This window comes from Schistocerca gregaria, chromosome 1, assembly GCF_023897955.1.
Source record: "Schistocerca gregaria isolate iqSchGreg1 chromosome 1, iqSchGreg1.2, whole genome shotgun sequence".
Lineage (NCBI taxonomy): Eukaryota > Metazoa > Arthropoda > Insecta > Orthoptera > Acrididae > Schistocerca > Schistocerca gregaria.
In genome coordinates, this window is record NC_064920.1 from 808,404,929 (window position 1) to 808,426,477 (window position 21,549).

Genomic DNA, 21,549 nt, shown 5'->3' on the forward strand with positions numbered 1-21,549 from the left:
TTAATTCCCGTCGTGGAGCCATAATGACGTCGGGAACCTTTCCAATGAATCATCTGAGTACGAATCACAGCTCCGCCAATGAACTGTCCTTTAATACCTTGTGTACGTGATACTACCGCCTTCTGCGTATGTTCACATTGCTATCCCATGTCTTTTTTCAGCTCGTTGTATAGTCTCTCTATGATCATACGCGTTGCAGATGGAGCCAGCTTATGTCCTGCGCTCAAGTGACTTATCACTTATGGAGTTTCATGTGTGACGCAGATATTTAAAATTTTGTGTTTGCTGTAACTGTTCCCATTTGTCAGTGTATGCAGGAAGTTCCATGTGCATTGATCTCCAATATGCACTTAAGGGGCATGTAGCAGATTCATACAATTAACACCCGATTACAGTCTGAGAAATACGGTCTGAGAAACAAGGTGATGTCTTTCGCACTTACGTGTACATGTTTGTTATGTGCACGCTAGCTGTTGTGTATGGGTACCATAACAGACGGAGCCCAAGATCAGATAGGACCATGATGTCAGGAAAATGTTTTAGTCCTTGCCAATAGAATCGTCTAGGCGTATATATCAACTGACCTTTTAAAAAAAAAAAAAAGGTCTGCAGATGATTAGTTTGATAGCAATATGAATTTCACACGCGTCCAGTGTCGTAACCACTACGCCACCTCGTTCAGCAAGATTTGTGCAGGTTGTTTTCTGGAAAATGCTTTGGCGATTCGTAACTATTAGGCCGTCACATTAGCTTCAGCACATTCACAATCTCACGTGCTTAAATGTGAGGAAAAGTAGTTGCTCAGTCGAATTTAAATCATTTCTTAACTTTCACCTGTACTACTTGTTACACTACAACAGTTATAAACAGAGGTCAGCCGCGCATTGTTACTTCTAATGCAATCCCTTTAAGAGTTTATAATATGTTTTGCAATAGCATTAACATTATTTCTTAAGTTCCGATTCATTCTTCTGGGTGCGTTTTCACAGATAATTCGCATACTGTGGAGAAAGAAATGCCAAATTCGTTGAATAGGTCTCGAGATACGAGAGTTGTGAAACTGAGACGTGTACATTAGCTGTGAAATGAACACGTTTCCTCATACGACGATGAATGGAGTTCCGTTACGGTCGGTAGCACAGTTTCATCAAGTCCGAATTACATGACGAATGCTACATTAATTAGCCAGCGAAAACTCTCAAGCAGATTGTTGTATTATTGCCGGACACTTCACGTGTTACGACTGAACGAGGTCAAGCTCTAGTGGCTTAGGTTCACAGCACAAATTGCACAAATCATCTACACACATACACACTCCTCAGTAACATTAATGTAACGACCTGTCAAAAGCCTGAGGAACCAGCTTTAGCAGCGCGGACCACCGCGAGTCGTGCAGGAACCCCAGTGGGGTTCTGGAAGGTACCGACATAGATCTGGAGCCATGCAGACTACAGTACTGTGGCCAGCTGCGCTAGGTTCCTCGGCTGAGAATCCATGGCGCGAGCAGCCCTATCGATGCGGTCTCGATTGACTTTGGTGGCCAGGAGAGTACGGTGCTCTTCGAACCACGCACATACACTGCTAATTGTGTGACACATTGCACTGTCGTGCTGGTATATGTCATCGTGCCAAGAAAAACTGCATGTAGGAGTGGAAATGATCCTGAAGGATAGATGCGTACTTTTGTTGATACACTGTGCCTTCCAGAATGGCGAGATCGTCCAGGGAAAGCCACGAAAACATATTTCAGACCATAACACTCCCTCCTCCGGCTTTGATCCTGCCGACAATTGTTGGAGGATGTTTGCTTTCAGTCTGATGGAGCATAAAACGTGACGCCAGAAAAGCACACTCGCCGCCACTCAGTTGACGTCCAGCTGCGTTCCTGGCGTGAAATTTCCATTCCTCGTCGCCGATGAACGGCATAAACCAGGCGCCTGCAGCGGAGATCCATAAGCAGCAAGTTGGCTGAACGGTCGTTGAGGAGACACTGCCGGTATCCTCTTGGTTCATCTGGACTGTGAATTGCTTAACAGTTGCAAGTCTATTGGCCCGTGAAAATCTCTGCAGCCGTCTGTCACTCCATATGAAGTGACCATGAAGCGCTCTAGAATGAAATAATAATTAAAGCAAACCCTAAGCTGGCAACAGGCGTTGATATACATCAACGGAGATAGTTGAAAATGTGTGCTCCGACTGGGACGCGAACCCGGGATCTCCTGCTTACATGGCAGCTACTCTATCCATCTGAGCCACCGTCTCTGTTTCAGCTTTTTCTGTATCTTCATACTGGAGGAGGAAAGATTCTGTAATTTATTCTTGACGACTTGCATTTTCGAGTTGATGTGTACTACAGTGCCAGCCAAAATTTCGGTGTTGGGAAACAAAAGCCATATTTCTTCTGTGTGTCGATCGTTACGTGATTGACAGGGCGTAACCATGAAGACAATCTAACTTTTATTATATTTTATGTGGTGTCTTAGTGCCGCATATGGGTGCTCTGGAACTCCTTGTGAAATAGTTCATCTTAAAATGGTAAGGCATGTTAGTTTCAGTGTCATGATATCCACTATTCATCAACACTATTTTTCTTACTTTTGGACGAGATGAGATCATCATTCAAATCTATCTCAGATTTAATGTTATAGTCTGAATCTGATAAGAGATTTTCTTCAGGAACCCAAGAATCGACTGAATGATGAACATCATCGCTCTCTTCAAATTGCTTTAAAGCCATCTGTACTATTCTTTTGCTTCTTTGTGATAGATCACGTATCCCGTCGTTAGTAGCCATATGCGTATGTAAATAAAGAGATCTTTGGAAAGTAAGGAGTTTTACAAGCTGAGGACTAGATCCTCTTGAAACTGCTTACAGTAACCGGTCTCTTTCTGTAATGTCTAACTTTTACACTAACCTCCTTTACCAAAGTAACTATTCCTTGATAACCCTTTATGTACCTAATCGATGTAGCCCTTCGTTTAGTGAGGTTGTGCTCCAAATTTTTTACTCTATTCGGTACCTCTTCGTTAGTTACGCAATCTACCTGATATCCAGTATTCTTCTGTAGCAACAGATGACAAAAACATCGACTTTAGAATATTTATTTTTTCCAGGAATGTTTTTCGTGCTACTACCGGTCAGCATGTATATTCCCTTTAAAGCTGTTACCGCCACTTTGCTGGACAAGCAGCAAAACTCGTCTACTACATTTAGAGCCTGATTTTCTAAGCTAATTCTTCAGTATCACTTGATTTAATTCACCTACGCCCAATTATCCTTGTTTTACTTTTGTTGGTATTCATCTTATAATATCGTTTCAACACATTATGGAAATCTAATAGTCATGGGGGATTGGAATGCAGTTGACGGAGAAGCAATAGAAGAAAAGGTTACAGGGAAATAGGGGCTTGGGACAAGGACTGAGAGAGGAGAGAGACTAATTGAGTTCTGTAATAAATTTAAGCTAATAGTAGCGAATACTCTGTTCAAGAACGACACGAGGAGGAGGTACACTTGGTAAAGACCGTGTGGTAAGAGAAGATTTCAGTTAGATTATATCGTGGTCAGACAGAGATTCCGAAACCAGATACAGGATTGTAAGGTATACGTAGGAGCAGATATATACTCAGATCACAATGTAATAGTGATGAAGAGTAGGCTGAAGTTCAAGACATTAGTCAGGAAGAATCAATATGCAAAGAAGTGGAATACGGAAGTGTTAAGGAATGACGCGATACGCTTGAAATTCTCTAAGGCTATAGACACAGCAATAAGGAATAGCTCAGTAAGCACTACAGTTATAGAGGAATGGACATCTCTAAAAAGGGCAATCACAGAAGCTGGAAAAAAAACATAGGTACAAAGAAGATAACTGCGGACAAACCATGGGTAACAAAAGAAATACTTCAGTTGATGGATGAAAGAAGAAAGTACAAAACTGTTCAGGGAAATTCAGCAATGCAGAAATACAAGTCGCTGAGAAATGAAATAAATAAGAAGTGCAGGGAAGCTAAGACGAAATGGCTGCATGAAAAAATTTGAAGAAATCGAAAAGGAAATGGTTGTTGAAGGACAAACTGAGCATACAGGAAAGTCAAACCAACCATAGGTGAAATTAAAAGCGAGGGTGGTGACATTAAGAGTGCAACGGGAATTCCACTGTTAAATGCAGAGGAGAGATCGGATGGGTGGAAAGAGTACATAGAAAGCCTCTATAAGGGGAAGATTTGGCTGATGTGATAGAAAAAGAAACAGGAGTCGTTTTTGAAGAGATAGGGGATCCAGTATTAGAATCAGAATTGAAGAGAACGGTGGGGGACTTAAGACCAAATAAGGCAGAAGGGATATATATATATATAACTTTTGATCAAAATGTTTAAAATCATAGGGGGAAGAGGCAACAACACGACTATTCACTTTTGTTTGTAGACGAGTCTGGTGACATACCGTCTGATTTTCAGAAAAATGTCATCCACACAATTCCGAAGACTGCAAGAGCTGACAACTGCGAGAATTATCGCACAATCAGCTTAACACCTCATGCATCCGAAGTTGCTTACAAGAAAAATATACAGAAGAATGGAAAAGAAAACTGAGGATGCGCTAGATGATCAGTTTGGCTTTAGGAAAAGCAAAGCCAGAAGGGAGGCAATTCTGACGTTGCGGTTAATAATGGAAGGAAGTCTAAAGAAAAATCAAGACACGTTCACGTTCATAGGATTAGTCGACCTGGAAAGAGCGTTCGACAATGTAAAATGGAGCAAGATGTTTGAAATTCTGAGAAAAACAAGGTTAAGCTATAGGGAGAGACGTCTAATATACAATATGAACAAGAGTGAAGAGGGAATAATAAGACTGGACGACCAATAACGAAGTGTTCGGTTTGAAAAGGGTGAAGACAGGGATGCAGTATTTCACTCCTACTGTTCAGTCTCTATACCGAAGATGTAATGATGGAAATGAAAGAAAGATTCAAGAGTGGAATTCAAGGTAAAAGGATATCAATGTTACTGTTTGCTGATGACATTGCTATCCTGAGTGAAAGTGAAGAAGAATTACATGATCTACTAAATGGAGCGAACAGTCTAATGGATTGGGAGTAAATCAAAAAAAGACGAAAGTAATGAGGAGTAGCAGAAATGAGAACAGAGAAACATCAGGATTGATGGTCGCGAAGTAGATGAAGTTAAGAATTTCTACTACCTAGGCAGCAAAATAACCAATGACGGACGGAGCAAGGACGACATCAAAAGCAGACAAGCACTGGAGGAAAGGGCATTCCTGGCCAAGTGAAGTCTACTAATATCAAACATAGGCCTTAATTTGAGGAAGAAATTTCCGAGAATGTACGTTTGGAGCATAGCATTGTACTGTAGTTAAACATGGACTGTAGGAACACCAGAAAAGAAGAAAATTGAAGCATTTGAGATGATGTGCTCCATACGAATATTGAAAATTAGGAGGAATGATAAGATAAGGAATGAGGAGGTTCTGTGCAGAATCGGAGAGGAAAGGAATATGTGGAGAACACTGACGAGGAGAAGGGACAGAATGATAGGACATCTGTTGAGAAATCATGGAATGACTTCCATTGTATTAGAGGGAGCTGTAGAGGGCAAACTCTATAGAGAAAGACATAGATTGGAATACATCCAGCAAATAATTGAGGATGCAGGTTGCAAGTATTACTGAGATGAAGGGGGTGACACAGGAAAGGAATTCGTGGGGGCCGCATCAAACCAGTCAGAAGACTGATGGGAAAAAAAGAATTAGTTAAATTGATGGTTCGGTAACACTTACACCTTTCAGCAACAGCGTTCTCTGACGTTAGGATTACTACAGTTATGTTAGTCTGAGAGTATTCCGGCTGTCTCATCCATCTTGTTTACCAGACAGAACAATTTTATCATGCCAGAATGAGAATTTTCACTCTGCAACGGTGTGTGCGCTGACATGAATCTGCCAGGAAGTTTCAGTTTTATCATGGTTGTTTTCCCCAAGAATCTTAACAGTTCTCAGTGCATGTCGTCTACGCCTGGTGTCTTATTTCGACTTAGATCCTCCAGTGTTCGGGCAAATTCTTCTTGTTGTACCGCATCTTCATTCTCATCTTTTCCCGCTTTGTCCCTTTCCATAATATCTTCAGGTTTATTTGCTATTTAGAGCTATTATCATTTTCGACTTTTCAGCCTTCATCGTCTGCTGGGCATTAGCTTACTATATGAACTCTCTATGTCTGTACTCCTGCTAATCCAGGGGTTTCTTTAATTTTCCTACATACGACGACTGTCTCTCGTGAGTCATGCATGCTTCTACAGGTTTGCAGTTCACCTCTTGCCACTCCTGTTTTATTGCTTTGTACTACTTTCAGTCGTCTATATTCCATTTTGTTTCTTTCATCTGTTGCATTTTTATATATTTTCTCTTTCATCAATTAAATTTCATATCCCGCGTGCTATGAACAGTTTCTACAACGTCCTGTGTTGTCCCCAAGTTGTTCCTCTGTTACCGTCGCAAATTCAGCTGTCACAGCAACCCATTTCTCATTCATTGTATTCTTTTTGCCTTGTTTCAGTGAGTCATTGCCTGGTGCTCTCTTTAAAACTCTCAGCGATTTCTATTTGTTTGAACTTACCCAGGTACCATGGTTCCTTACCTTTCTGCAATTCCTTCATATTTAATCTGCCTTACATAAATATACACTCCTGGAAATGGAAAAAAGAACACATTGACACCGGTGTGTCAGACCCACCATACTTGCTCCGGACACTGCGAGAGGGCTGTACAAGCAACGATCACACGCACGGCACAGCAGACACACCAGGAACCGCGGTGTTGGCCGTCGAATGGCGCTAGCTGCGCAGCATTTGTGCACCGCCGCCGTCAGTGTCAGCCAGTTTGCCGTGGCATACGGAGCTCCATCGCAGTCTTTAACACTGGTAGCATGCCGCGACAGCGTGGACGTGAACCGTATGTGCAGTTGACGGACTTTGAGCGAGGGCGTATAGTGGGCATGCGGGAGGCCGTGTGGACGTACCGCCGAATTGCTCAACACGTGGGGCGTGAGGTCTCCACAGTACATCGATGTTGTCGCCAGTGGTCGGCGGAAGGTGCACGTGCCCGTCGACCTGGGACCGGACCGCAGCGACGCACGGATGCACGCCAAGACCGTAGGATCCTACGCAGTGCCGTAGGGGACCGCACCGCCACTTCCCAGCAAATTAGGGACACTGTTGCTCCTGGGGTGTCGGTGAGGACCATTCGCAACCGTCTCCATGAAGCTGGGCTACGGTCCCGCACACCGTTAGGCCGTCTTCCGCTCACGCCCCAACATCGTGCAGCCCGCCTCCAGTGGTGTCGCGACAGGCGTGAATGGAGGGACGAATGGAGACGTGTCGTCTTCAGCGATGAGAGTCGCTTCTGCCTTGGTGCCAATGATGGTCGTATGCGTGTTTGGCGCCGTGCAGGTGAGCGCCACAATCAGGACTGCATACGACCGAGGCACACAAGGCCAACACCCGGCATCATGGTGTGGGGAGCGATCTCCTACACTGGCCGTACACCTCTGGTGATCGTCGAGGGGACACTGAATAGTGCACGGTACATCCAAACCGTCATCGAACCCATCGTTCTACCATTCCTAGACCGGCAAGGGAACTTGCTGTTCCAACAGGACAATACACGTCCGCATGTATCCCGTGCCACCCAACGTGCTCTAGAAGGTGTAAGTCAACTACCCTGGCCAGCAAGATCTCCGGATCTGTCCCCCATTGAGCATGTTTGGGACTGGATGAAGCGTCGTCTCACGTGGTCTGCACGTCCAGCACGAACGCTGGTCCAACTGAGGCGCCAGGTGGAAATGGCATGGCAAGGCGTTCCACAGGACTACATCCAGCATCTCTACGATCGTCTCCATGGGAGAATAGCAGCCTGCATTGCTGCGAAAGGTGTATATACACTGTACTAGTGCCGACATTGCGCATGCTCTGTTGCCTGTGTCTATGTGCCTGTGGTTCTGTCAGTGTGATCATGTGATGTATCTGACCCCAGGAATGTGTCAATAAAGTTTCCCCTTCCTGGGACAATGAATTCACGGTGTTCTTATTTCAATTTCCAGGAGTGTATAATAGCCGGAGAATAGATCCAATTCTGGAAATGTTTTCAGTTTAAAATCTGATTTATAAATCTCTGTTTCAGCTTTATTTAAAACATTTGAAACCTTCCAGCGTACCTAGGTTACTTCCAAGAATATAATGTTCTATCCTGAGCTTAAATCAAGTGCTTCCAATGATTAAGTTTGATTTCCTCTTTCATTACTTCCATTATTTCCTGCCAATCCGTGTAGCCCTAAATTTTTCCTTCTCTTCCTTTTCTCAGTGTCGATTTCCAGTCCCCCTATCAAAATAAATTGTTATCACCCTCAAAGTAACGAATTATTTCTTGTATCATCTTTTTTTCAGTCTCTGCGTCATATGCGGAAGTAGTAGGTATATATGCACCTCTACTACGATAGTTGATCGTGGCTTTTTATCTGTCTTGGATACGATAATCCTTTAACTATGCTGTTCGTATTAATCTACCCGCATTTACATTATCCTGTTCCATATTAGAGATACATCGGTGTTACCCTACTTGATACTGTGTTGATAACGCTTACTCATCTGATTATATTAACAAATTTTGTTCTTCTTTTCTATTCACTTTTTTTATTTTCTGTATTTTCATTTTTTTTTGTTTTATCGATCAAATTTCATATCCTGTGTGACTGGATAATACTCCCTCAGATAACTTTAGCATATCGCTTTCTTTTTTCTAGTTCTCTAACATGCCTACTTGATTAAGGGATACAAAACACGCCACTTCGTCCAGTAAAAAACCTGATTTTTTAAATCAGTTTTTTGTTGTGTGGTCCATGCGCCAAGTTACAGACGGGAGACCACTTCACCTCCGGAATATTTTACTCAAAACACCATCTTCATTAAACCGTACAGTAGCGTAGAAAATCTTCAGAAAATTTAGTGACTGTAGTTTCTTGTAGTTTTCAGTCATGTCGCAGTACCAACATTTTAGTTGGTAATGTTTAGAAGTCCATATCAGTCAATCAGTCAATCTGTTCGCTTGAAACCTGTTAGTTTCTCTACAGATACCCTTCCGACGCTGTTCTACCGACAGTACGGCTATATGTACCCTTTGCACCCCGCCACGCACAGATGGCATTGATGTCAACTAAATTTTGTTTTTGTTGTATTAGCACAATATGAGAAACAATTTAAGCGATTCATCAAATGGATACGCTGAAACACAGTGCCGTCACCACTGTGATATGATATGTTTTGGACTCATCCACAATATTTGAATTTGGCAGTTTTTAATCCATGACATACCGTCTTTTAGCGGTGTTTTGTATCTGACGGACAAAGGATGTTGGGAAAAAAGATTCCGAGCCTTTTACGCACTAATGTTTTCATCATATGCCATCTGAAGATGTGGCTTTAATCCCACGAAGTCGGTAGTGGTACAGTAATAAAGGACCAAATTACAGTTGAAGCGGTTATTTATACCCAAGACAAAATTCCTTGTTTCGAGCGGTTTATCGCAAATCGCCCTTTATCCAAAATTATGAAGCTTTATTAGAAATCTGTTACATCGACTGCAATGATTAGGAAATGAGTGGCTGAATTATAATAACCTGCCGTACTTCTCTTGAAGGCAGTTCATGCCAAGAAAGACATAGATGGAAACATCGAGAAACTGTTCAATGTGGTATTACACGACCGGTTATACAGGTGTGCGTAATACTCCTGACTGACTCCAAAGGCATAGTAAAAAAGGGTATCGTATGTTTACATGAAAAAAGTCTCATTTAGTGAATGATTATCAAACGCAAGAGTGAAAATTTCCCAATGATGTTTAGACAATTTTAAAAAGGATCCAAGTTATATTATGCACCGATTAGATAGTGCAGAGGACAGAAACGAAATTGAAATAAAAGTACTTTCCTCTAAGCGATTACTCTGCAAAGAGTAAAATAGTAACTGACAAATACTATGTATGTCTTCCAACCCAATTTGATGAAGTGAACGCGAGACGAGATCTGGACTGCAAACATTCCTGTTTCATTATAGAAATCACGTGCCTACAGAAGACTTCTGGTCGTCGGAAACTACAGCTCTGAAGTGTGAAATGTCATAATAGCAACGCTCTGTACTAACTTTGGCACTTTCTTTCTTCTGTCATTTCAAAAGAAAAGTGACTAAATGTAGTACAGCTGTGACTTCTTTGGAGTGGCATGCTGTAGTCCTTCCAGAATTTTTCTTCAGATATGGAATATACGCATAGGAAAAATGAGGGATAAAACGGATTTACCTAAGAGATGACAACATTGAAAAATAGCAGGGGGGAGGCCAATAACTTCTTTTTCACTGTATGTGACTTCTTTTTTTCTTCAGACACCAGCAGCAAAGTGCATCGTAGGACACTGACCGTCGATATGGCCTCGGACGGTGGATAATTTGTCAGTAACGTAGATGTAAAAATTATCTCGCGTATAATAACTGAGCATAAGACTAGTCAGAGTTAGACACCCATTACACAAAGAGAGAGAGAGAGAGAGAGAGAGAGAGAGAGAGAGAGAGAGAGTGTGTGTGTGTGTGTGTTCGATGTTGACCCGAAGGGTTGAAGGTCCTGTTGACGAGATGACATTAAAGACAGACAGTTACCTTGATTGTTTCAGGGAAACCACGGAAAACTTACATGTGGTTGGGCTGACGTGTATTTGATGTGCCGTTCGCCTGAATGTGGTTCCAGGTTCTTACTACTGCGCCACTTCACTCGGTTGGTCGACCGCGAACAACAAGTGCATCCTGGTGACAATGAATAATATCGATACGTTTCAGACATCAATTTTTTCACCATCTACTCTGATGAAGAGCACGTACTCTGAAGACGACAATATTTATTTCTTGGTACGTTAGTCTCAGGTTTTTTGTTTCATCGTTTCATGAAGTGTCTTCTTCAATAAGAAGGGCCCCGCGATTCTAGGATGAACGGTCAAAGGCTGATGTCTGACAGCTATTAACACTAATGTCACATATCTTCATTTTAGGCTTTACTACGTCCTTAAATTGTTTCCTCTGATCTCCCACACATTGTTTGCCAACTGTTAATTCAGAGTAAAACGCTTGTTTTGGAATGCGGTTATCGGGCATGCGGATTGCAAGCCCCGTCCATCATAGCTGTCGACTCAAATCCATCTCTAGTATACTGGCTATATGCCTCTTCGAGGATGCTGGCATTTGTGATTTTATCGTGCCTTGTTATACGCACTCTTTCTCAGGCACCGCTATTGATTTTCTTCCATTTTTAAGGTGTCGTCAGTAACATTCCAAGATTCAGATCCATAAAACAGGGTGGGAATTATAACTGAGTTTTACACTGGCATATTTGGTGCAGCACTGAAATCGTGGTTGTCAAATGCGCGAAGTCTTAGTCTGGCAAAGGATTCTCCAGCACAGTTCTTCTACAGACTGGTCTACAACTCCAATGTTATCAGCATGCTGCAACTCAACTACAGCTGCAGGAAATTTTCCATCCATCCTGTAAATTACCTGCATTCCTGGGGGAAGATTGTCTTTGAATAACTGCATGAAAGCGGCAACATACAAGCAAAATAATATTGGAGCAATCACACACCGTTGCTTAACATCGGTACTGATATGGAATAAGTCACCAGCAAAGTCGTTGCCGATGGTAGCTGCTGTCATATCTGTGCCAGGCAATTTCAAGATGGCAATACGTTTATGTGAAAGAGCCTATCTGTGGTTCCTCTAGAAAGTCTGAAGCCGCGATGACACTCTAGTAGTAATTTTTCCACCAAGCGCCTAGCGCGATTTGAGAGAAATTTCGAAACTAGACAGCAACTACATTCCGCGTAGTCATCTCCCTTCTGAAATATGGGAACCACCAGAGTATTTCCGATATCAGGAAGCGTTTCTTCTTTGTTCCAGATCTTGACAATGAGTTCGTGTATATGTCATGAATTGCTCACCACTTTCTTTAAGAGCTTCCCGCTGGCATACAATCAGGACCAGTGGGGGACATATGTTGCTTACAGTTGCGCATATTCTTTTAACTATCGCAACTCTGCATCACTTTGTAGGTGGCGACATATTAAACACATTGTCTGTTAGCTAATGCTGGTTACGGCCAAAAATCATAAATATCAGTAGATATCCTTCGATTCTTTTCGACTTAACGTAGACAAATGTAACGTATTGCGAATACATAGAAAGAAGGATCCTTTATTGTATGCTTATATGATAGCGGAACAAACACTGGTGCAGTTACTTCTGTAAAATATCTGGAAGTATGCGTACGGAACGATTTGAAGTGGAATGGTCATATAAAATTAATTGTTGGTAAGGCGGGTGCCAGGTTGAGATTCATTGGGAGAGTCCATCAACAAAGGAGGTGGCTTACAAAACTCTCGTTCGACCTATACTTGAGTATTGCTCATCAGTGTGGGATTCGTACCAGGTCGGATTGACAGAGGAGATAGAGAAGATCCAAAGAAGAGCGGCGCGTTTTGTCACAGGATTATTTGGTAAGCGTGATAATGTTACGGAGATGTTTAGCAAACTCAAGTGGCAGACTCTGCAAGAAAGGCGCTCTGCATTGCAGTGTAGCTTGCTGTCCAGGTTTCGAGAGGGTGCGTTTCTGGATGAGGTATCGAATATATTGCTTCCCCCTACTTATATCTCCCGAAGAGGTCACGAATGTAAAATTAGAGAGATTCGAGGGCGCACGGAGGCTTTCCGGCAGTCGTTCTTCCCGCGAACCATACTCGACTGGAACAGGAAAGGGAGGTAATGACAGTGGCACGTAAAGTGCCCTTTGCCACACACCGTTGGGTGGCTTGCGGAGTATAAATGTAGATGTGGATGTACTCCATCCGCCACATCGCCAATAGCAACCGACTGTGCGAGATCTATCTTCCATCCAAATTTGTCGCGTATATAGAAGTATACTCACGCTGGCATGAAAACAGTTGCAACAATTCGTCCGTTCATTCGGCTATTTATTACACACCATAAACTGATAAGGACATGCACGGCAAGGGATGCTGTGACGCTCCACCGTCGCGCTACTAGTCAGCAGCCGACCCAAGACATTATCAGCAGCTGTGTTCCTTTGAACTGCAGGTTTGACAGCGTCAGCTTCTAGGGGCGGAGAACAAGAGGCCGCTTCGCTTCCAAGTAACTGCGTGACGCAGTGCGCTGAACAAAGGACGCAGACTATGTTGACAGTGCATTCTCGAAAGGAGCATTTCCAAGCTGCCGTATGATAAGCATAGTAATGTGTTGCGGAACTGCTATGCTGCGTAGAATTTACGTAGCTCGTTAAGCCTTAAACTTAACAGAAAGAACGGTATAATCAAAAGGCGTGTCAGTGTACAGTCGGGGCCACTTATATGGTTCGAAAGTTAAAGATGAGTGTGCTCTCGATGTAATGCGTCACCGAAAGTCTCCTCAGAGGTCAACGGTGGCAACCTCGCCGTAATCTGAATGACAAAGCAGCCAGCATTAGGTTCACAGATTGTAGAGAAGTGACTGGCCGAGCAGCTCCCGGCACTGCTTTTGCCTCGGCAACCTGAAGCTCAGGCTTCAAGGGCTCGCCTGACGCTCAGACGACACTGCTGCTGTGGTCCAGTAGCCAGGCTACGCCGACGTGTCTACCACTCGTGGACTCTTAGTGACCTCTGCCATATGGCAATCTCGACACTTGTTCTCGAATCTGAAGTCTCCCCATATATATTTTCGCATTGTCTAAATCGCCTAATGTATTGGATGCACAAGTATTAATGGGTAACAAGGATTTAAACGGACACATTTCCTTCTGACGCGAATAGATGTAATACTGGTTTCATAAACTCCTTCGTTATAAGGAAAGTCATTAGGCGGGCCTCTTCCACACTGAAATACCCCATTTTGCACATATCCAGTTACGAACAGCAGAAAATATTGCAGAAGTAGGTGAATAACTATCATTCTGATATGACGCAGAAAACATCGAGTCTTTGTATACATGGTGGTCCCAAAGAAACACCGATAAGCTTTAGGGACAGGCACCTTACACCAAAACAAAAATTCTAGTGAATATTGGCTCTAAAATGCATACCTTAAGAGTTGTGAGCACTCGTTCATCTTCGATGCTATGAAATACATCTCTCTTGCTTCAAGTTCTTTACTTTCCACATTTTGGGAGGTGGTAGTACGGACCAAGACAAGAAAACTTTCGAATAAACACGGCCTATAAAATGCTTACCTTAAGGTCTATGAGCACTTATTCAGTTCTAGGCGCTTCTGTCCGGAACCGCACTGTTGCTACGGCCGCAGGTTCGAATCCTGCCTCGGGCATGAATGTGTGTGATGTCCTTAGATTAGTTAGGTTGAAGTAGTTTTAAGTTCTAAGAGACTGACGACCTCTGATGTTAAGTCCCATAGTGTTCAGAGCCATTTGAACCATTTGAACTTATTCAGTAGCAGAGACGTGTTTCACAGTTGCGAAAATCAACAAGTATTCCGAGCTCTTACATTATGCGTTTTACAAACCATGTTTACTGGACTTTCCTTTGTTTGATCCATACCAGCTCCTACCAAAATATGGAAGAGAGAGAGACTTTGTGGTAGAAGAGCTCTGTTTCATAGTATCGAAGTGCTCACAGATCTTAAGGTAAGCATTTTAGGCCTACGTTCATAGACTTTTTTTCTTGTTTTAGCGTAAGCAACCTGTATATTTCGACTGAATGTCCATACTGCATGCGAATAGCATTCTGATTATGTAGACTCCTACTTAAAGTAAGCCATCTCACTAATATATAAAACAGAAAAACATTACGAGTCTTTTGTATTAGTCCCCACACATCGCCTTAGTAGGTGAGAAAACGGTATCTTTTCACATTGATTACAGCCATCTGGCGTCACAGCATGCAGATCATGCGTGCAGACTAAGTGGGGATCCTGCTTCGGCAGACTGCCTCCATATGGAAGATAATTTCACAGTCAGGGACAGCCAGCTTGCGAGGAACCGTCCTCTGGCGGACATTGAAGGCGCTGGAGCTCTCCGCGGAAGATATAATAAAACAACGTAGCAAACAGCTTTACCATAGCCCCAGATAACCTGTAAATTAACTTTGTCCAAACAAAACTGCTGGAATACTATATGTTATAGGAGACTGAAGTCATGTTGTCCAAAATTAAATTTTCAGGTTTAAAAAGAATGGTTGAATTATAGAAGAGGCAAGTTTTCAGATTTGAAATTGAAAGCGAACGATCTGTATGAAGTGAGCAACGTATTGTGAATATATGTTGAACAATAAGAAATCAAAATGTGGGTATTAATATCCATGATAGTGAATATTAAGTCATGTCGATGAGATTCTTCAGTTTATTTTGGCTGGTTGTAAAGTATACTCATCATTCGGAATGGTGGACAAGCTATTATAGTTGGAATCCTTAGCATGAGTTCTTCAAATAATAGTATGAGACTATTTTCCAGAGATTGACCGCTTTCGTCAGAACCGTGAGCCACCTTATCACCTTTTTCATTCGGGCCAACAACTACAGAACATCGGCTGTTTTTTTTTTTTTTTTTTTTTGTTAAACGAAACTTAATATTTCCTCTAGGCAAGTACACGTGGAACAGATTACGTAGAATGAATGGACTACGAACATTTTAGTTGAAGTCTAATGGGGATTGCCACGGATGTAAACTAAAACACACGAAACACTTCTGATCACAAAGTATTTAACAGTTCACGTGCTATAAAGGTTTTGTCTTTCCAGGCCATTTACAGACAGTTCTATGTAGAAGCTGCAGATAAAACCGTAAGCGAAAACTAAATTCATGATGTTCTAATGACGAAGCCGTCCACCTGAAGTGGAGGTGTAATACTCCGAAACACTCAGCAAAGTTATAAAAGAAAATTTACTATTAAAAAGCATTGTGTGTCTGAGAGATGAAGGATTTATTAAATGCTACTCACCCGCGATTAATATGAAATGCGTTGGTGTGACCGGCCGGCGCGCCGGATGTTGAGGTTATGTGTTGACAGCGTCCAGCCGGGAGATGCCTGCGGCGGCCACTGGTCTGCGTTCACGCGCTCAAACCAACGTGGCGGCTGCCGCGCGCGCTGCAGACAAAAGAGCGGCGGCGGATGGCGGACGCGCCACGTTTGAGACCACACTGCGCGCAGCCTCTGCGCGCTAGTGCGAGGAAATGTCACACAGAGAGGGTGCTGATAACAGTGAAATCTATGCAGGCTATGGGTACTGCCTTAGGGGAACGCAACGTACATTTCTTTCCTTTTTTAAAAAAAATTAATTGAGTGCTTCATCGTCAGGTTACTCAAGTGACAATATTGCTACCGCAACACCTCAAACGAGAAATGCAACACATGGAAACGGTTATGAGGAGCAATACTCCACAAATTATGTTAGAAGTGTAACAGAGCCAAACACTCGGCGAATTAAGGAACCAGAACAAGAAATGTCGGGTACGGCCTTTCTGCCATACATTCCCAAAGTGACGGACTGAATTGGCCGTACATTGCGCAAACATGGCGTAAAGACGATTTTCAAACCGACAAAGAAGATCAACGAGTGTCTTAGATCGGCGAAGCAGAAAAAAGACCCACTTGCAATGTCGGGAATATACCTTATACCATGCACATGCGGAAAAGTTTATGTCGGAATGACTGGACGATCAATTAACACCTGGATCAAAGAGCATAAGCGACATTGCAGGTTGGGGCAGGTGGAGAAATCGGCCGTGGCAGAACACGCACTGAATGAGACCGGCCACGTAATAAAATTCGCCGTCATGGAAGTTCTGGCTGTAGCACTATCACATGCGCTTGTTCAGAGAAGCTGTAGAAATACAAAAACACGCGAGAAGTTTCAACAAGAAAGAGGAAAGCCTTAAGGTAAACGGATCATGGCTTCCCGTACTGCAGCGAACGACCGTCGCAGGTAGCAAGAGGAGAACCGCACCGGAAATGACCGCGGAGAAGCCCTCGGACGTTGGCGCGCCAATTACATATAGTCTGCGGCCGCGAGCTCGGCTCCAGTTCAGCACTGGGAATGGAGGGTGGAGCTTTGACAATGCCAGTCACTCGTGCTGGCGAAACGTCAGAAAAATCATTAGATGAACGTCGGTCGAAGAACCCGAGACAGAAGCCAATAGGCAGTTTGTCAATATTACTGCTGTCGACTTTTTACCAGTGGTCAGATTACCTGCTAAAAAAAATTCGCCAAGTGCGTGTAGGATTCGCTCACTGAGAATTCGGTACACTCTTAGTTATCTCAGCCATTTTTGTCTGTTATCGGTATCGATACTGGCAAGATATTGGTCCAGGGAATTTCAAAACCGTAACAAAGTCTCCACAGTAGTTCCTCAGACTAGCCTGGACTTACAAAAAGAAGTGAGAGCTAAGAACTTCGGGTTATATATGCAGAAATAGAAGATTTATTAAAACATTTTGTATTTACTTACTAAAACATGACTACTGCTAACATTTTGTATTTGCATGTATTAATGTTCGTCTATTATGCTTTTGGCGGATGATTAATGCAGTGTACGTTCAATTGTCTAAAATATATTTTTGACGTGACATAATTACAGTTTTACACGTTTCAGATTTTGTACTTTACTTGAACAGCGAAACTTTGCTTCTTGCCGAATTTCATGATTCTAGGTCAACGGCAAGAACTCTATCGTTTTTGATGAGTGAGTTGCGAGTATCAAAATATGTCACGTTAATGGCCGTATCTTTTGATTGATTTGACTTAGAAGCTTAAAATTTGTACGTCAACGAGACACCATAGATTTCAATATGTAACACTTTTGAATGTGATACTTCTATTTGTTCCTGAGAGAACGGATTCTTAACAGTCGAACAGACAGGCAGACAGACAACTCGGACGCACAACAAAGCGGTCCCTTAAGGGTTCTGTTTTTATAGACTGATGCACAGAAACGTAGGAAAGGTGATAGTAAAATAGTATGAAACTGAATTACAAATCAGATTAATTTCTACGTACAGCCACAAGTTTTTGAATACGCTGCATGGCATCTCGTTAACTGAAGAGACACGGAAAGGTACTGACAATCCTAGTTATCACTTAAAACACTGCGAACATAAAGTAGGATGTATAGATCAGCATCTCGATATCTGTCACTATTATCCTTGAGGATGCTATTTGGAGTCACTTGAAAAACTTGAAATCTTTACTAATTTTTAAAAAAGTACCCACTTCAGTAGCTAAACGAATAAAGTAATTTCCCTGACAAAGCCTTTTTCGAAGTGTTTTCCTATCTGTTATAATTTCTCTGTTCTCTGTTTCGTCTTCTGCCGGTTCCTGCTTGTCTCACAGTAGCTTGATTTAGCGGTTCTTTTCACTGGTCCCTTACGCGAAATACTAGTTTTCACTTGCGGATGACGTCTGCTAGGGGCGTCATCTAACCTGCTTCTAGTGTGCATCTAGTTTCTTTGTGCGACTAATTAAGTACATTCCTTACATTGTGCCGCAATGAGGACGATCTGCAGTGTAATAAACTCAAAAGAAAAAAACTTCAAAAGGCCAAGATCGCTAGTAAAGCATTTATTTCGATTAACAGTTTCATAGTCTTACTACTTTCTGCATCTACATCTACATGGATACTCTGCAAATCACATTTAAGTGCCTGGCAGAGGCTTCATCGAACCATCTTCACAATTCTCTATTATTCCAGTTTCGTACAGCGCGCGGAAAGAATGAACACTTATATCTTTCCGTACGAGCTCTGATTACCCTTATTTTATCGTGGTGGTCGTTCCTCCCTATGTAGGTCGGTGTCAACAAAATATTTTCGTATCCGGAGAAAGTTGGTGATTGAAATTACGTGAGAAGATTCCGTCGTAATGAAAAAAATGCCTTTCTTTTAATGATGTCCAGCCCAAATCCTGTATCGTTTCTGTGACACTCTTTCCCATATTTTGCGATAACGCAAAACGAGCTGCCTTTCTTCGAACTTTTTCGATGTACTCCGTCAGTCCTATCTGGTAAGGATTCCACACCGCGCAGCAGTATTCTAAAAGAGGACGGACAGGCGTAGTGTAGACAGTTTCCTTAGTAGGTCTGTTACATTTTCCAAGTATCCTGCCAATCAAACGCAGCCATTGGTTAGCCTTCCCCACAGCATTTTCTTTGGGTTCTTTCCATTTTAAGTTGTTCGTAATTGTAATACCTAGGTATTTAGTTGAATTTACGGCTTTTAGATTAGACTGATTTATCGTGTAACCGAAGAGTAACGGATTCTTTTTAGCACTCATGTGGATGACCTCCGACTTTTCGTTATTTAGGGTCAACTGCCACTTTTCGCACCATTCGGATATTTTTTCTAAATCGTTTTGCAGTTCTTTTTGATATTCTGATGACTTTATTAGCCGATAAACGACGACGTCAATTGCAAATAACCGAATTCATCTGCTCAGATTGTCTCCCAAACAGGAACAGCAAAGAGCCTATAACACTACCTTGGAAAACGCCTGAAATCACGTCTGTTTTACTAGCGATCTGGGGTTTTCGAAGGTTTTTTTTCTTTTCTGTTTACTAATAAAGTAATTGTTTACTGTGTTGAAACTTTCCATCGATGACAGAACCCCAGAACTCATTCATTCGTATGACCGACTGAGACTAAGGGCGAATTTGCCTCAGACTGCAGTTAAATTACTTTTTTATGCTGTCGTAACCTGATCGATTTCATTGCTAGAGACTTCCTCTTCAAACATACCTGGTACATTTACATCAAATCGAAATTTAGTAAGTTCCTCTTTGGACCATATCTTTCTATCGTCAGTTGTTCTGTAGTAAAGTGCGTTGTCAGCCCAGGCTACGCGGCGCCACTGATCAAGCGGTTCTGTAGCCGCCTACTGATGTTTCACTTGGTCATTGTTGCCGTGGATTCTGGTTTGACATTGCACGATCCTAGAGGACAGCTGACGACAGACAATCATGAGCCTACAATGTATCCGTTTGAAGGAAACGTACCCAGCGACAGGAATACCGCCCATCAAAAACTTTTTGGTTTTGGACAGTTGTAAGGTGTCAGGCAAATCCAACACCTTCCATGAAAACCCTGACATAATAAGCAAATCTACTAGTATGTCACATAGCTCCGAATAAATCGTGACATTAACCAAAGTAATACAAGTAACGAGTGAGCAAATGGAATGCCACAGACTAACACAAGAATGCCTAAATGCATGTCGTACCTTACCACCGTGAGGCAGACGCAGTTCCGAGGGGAGAAACGAGGACAGAAGCCGAGAGCAGAACCGTGTAAAGCTAGAAGGCCCTACGATAAGGGACGGACACCCACGTCTCCAGCTAACCACTAGGGCTCACCACCCGCACGTTTAGCGTGAGACTTTTTCGCGTCTCAGGTACGTCAAGGACCACCCCCCAGCCCATGTTAAAAGCTAGAGCCCTCCAGAAAAACAGTATAGATCTTACGATAACACAAAAAGGGCCACTACCACCAGCAAGTTTTAGCGTGAGACTTTTTCGCGTCTCAGGTACATCAAGGACCACTCCCCAGCCCATGTTAAAAGATAGAGCCCTCCAGAAGAACAGTATAGATCTTACGATAACGCTAAAAGGACCATACCGGCTGCAGGTTTTAGCGTGAGACTTTTTAGCGTCTCTGTTACATTGCAAACTTTAAAAACATTACCTCACCAAGAAAAGTATAACGTTTCTCATTGGATAGACAGAATTTTTGTAGGCGGAGCTTAAGGTTAACATTGAGACCCTGATTGGTCAGATGAAAACACAGCCAGCTAGTTTTTTTAAACCATCTTCGGTAAATTGTAGTAAGGAGAAGTTAGAGGAGAGTTGGTTCCGAGACGGCGAGCTGGATGTATGGTGCGCCGGCCACTGTCGCCCTGACGCTGTCTAAACACCGACAAGGTAATGAACGCACGCGACGCCGCTAGTCTCACTGAGCTCTTCTGAATTCTACATGTCATGTGTGGTCTGGAGTCTCCTTACCAGCAACAGGTCCCAGGTTCACACTAGTTAATTCCCTAAAAAACACGCTCAGAGCGTCGTTGCGCGAAAGTGGTAGGGAGACACGATATAGTACAAACAGACACCACCATGAATGTTTAGAAAATGGCGACCCTGCCAGGATTTTTCTAAACATTCATGGTGGTGTCTGTTTGTAGTATATCGTGTCTCCCTACCACTTTCGCGCAACGACGCTCTGAGCGTGTTTTTAGGGAATTAACTAGTTTGAACCTGGGACCTGTTGCTGGTAAGGAGACGCCAGACCACACATGACATGTAGAATTCAGAAGAGCTCAGTGAGACTAGTGATGATATAACCAAATACTAAATGATCTCAGCGTCAGCTCCACTGAGACGCGAAAAAGTCTCACGCTAAAACTTGTTGGTGGTAGTGGCCCTTTTTGTGTTATCGTAAGATCTATACTGTTTTTCTGGAGGGCT

The 21,549-nt window shown here is 42.7% G+C and overlaps 1 protein-coding gene across 1 annotated transcript in view; it reads right to left on the bottom strand.

The window, feature by feature from the left end:
- LOC126305900 (cytochrome P450 306a1) overlaps positions 1–16,173 on the bottom strand; it is a 352,029-nt gene extending 335,856 nt beyond the window's left edge. The window contains exon 1 of the mRNA XM_049992044.1: positions 16,044–16,173. The gene's annotated coding sequence lies outside the window, so the exon portion shown is untranslated. The remainder of the gene's footprint in view (positions 1–16,043) is intronic.
- Positions 16,174–21,549: the final 5,376 nt, after the last annotated feature.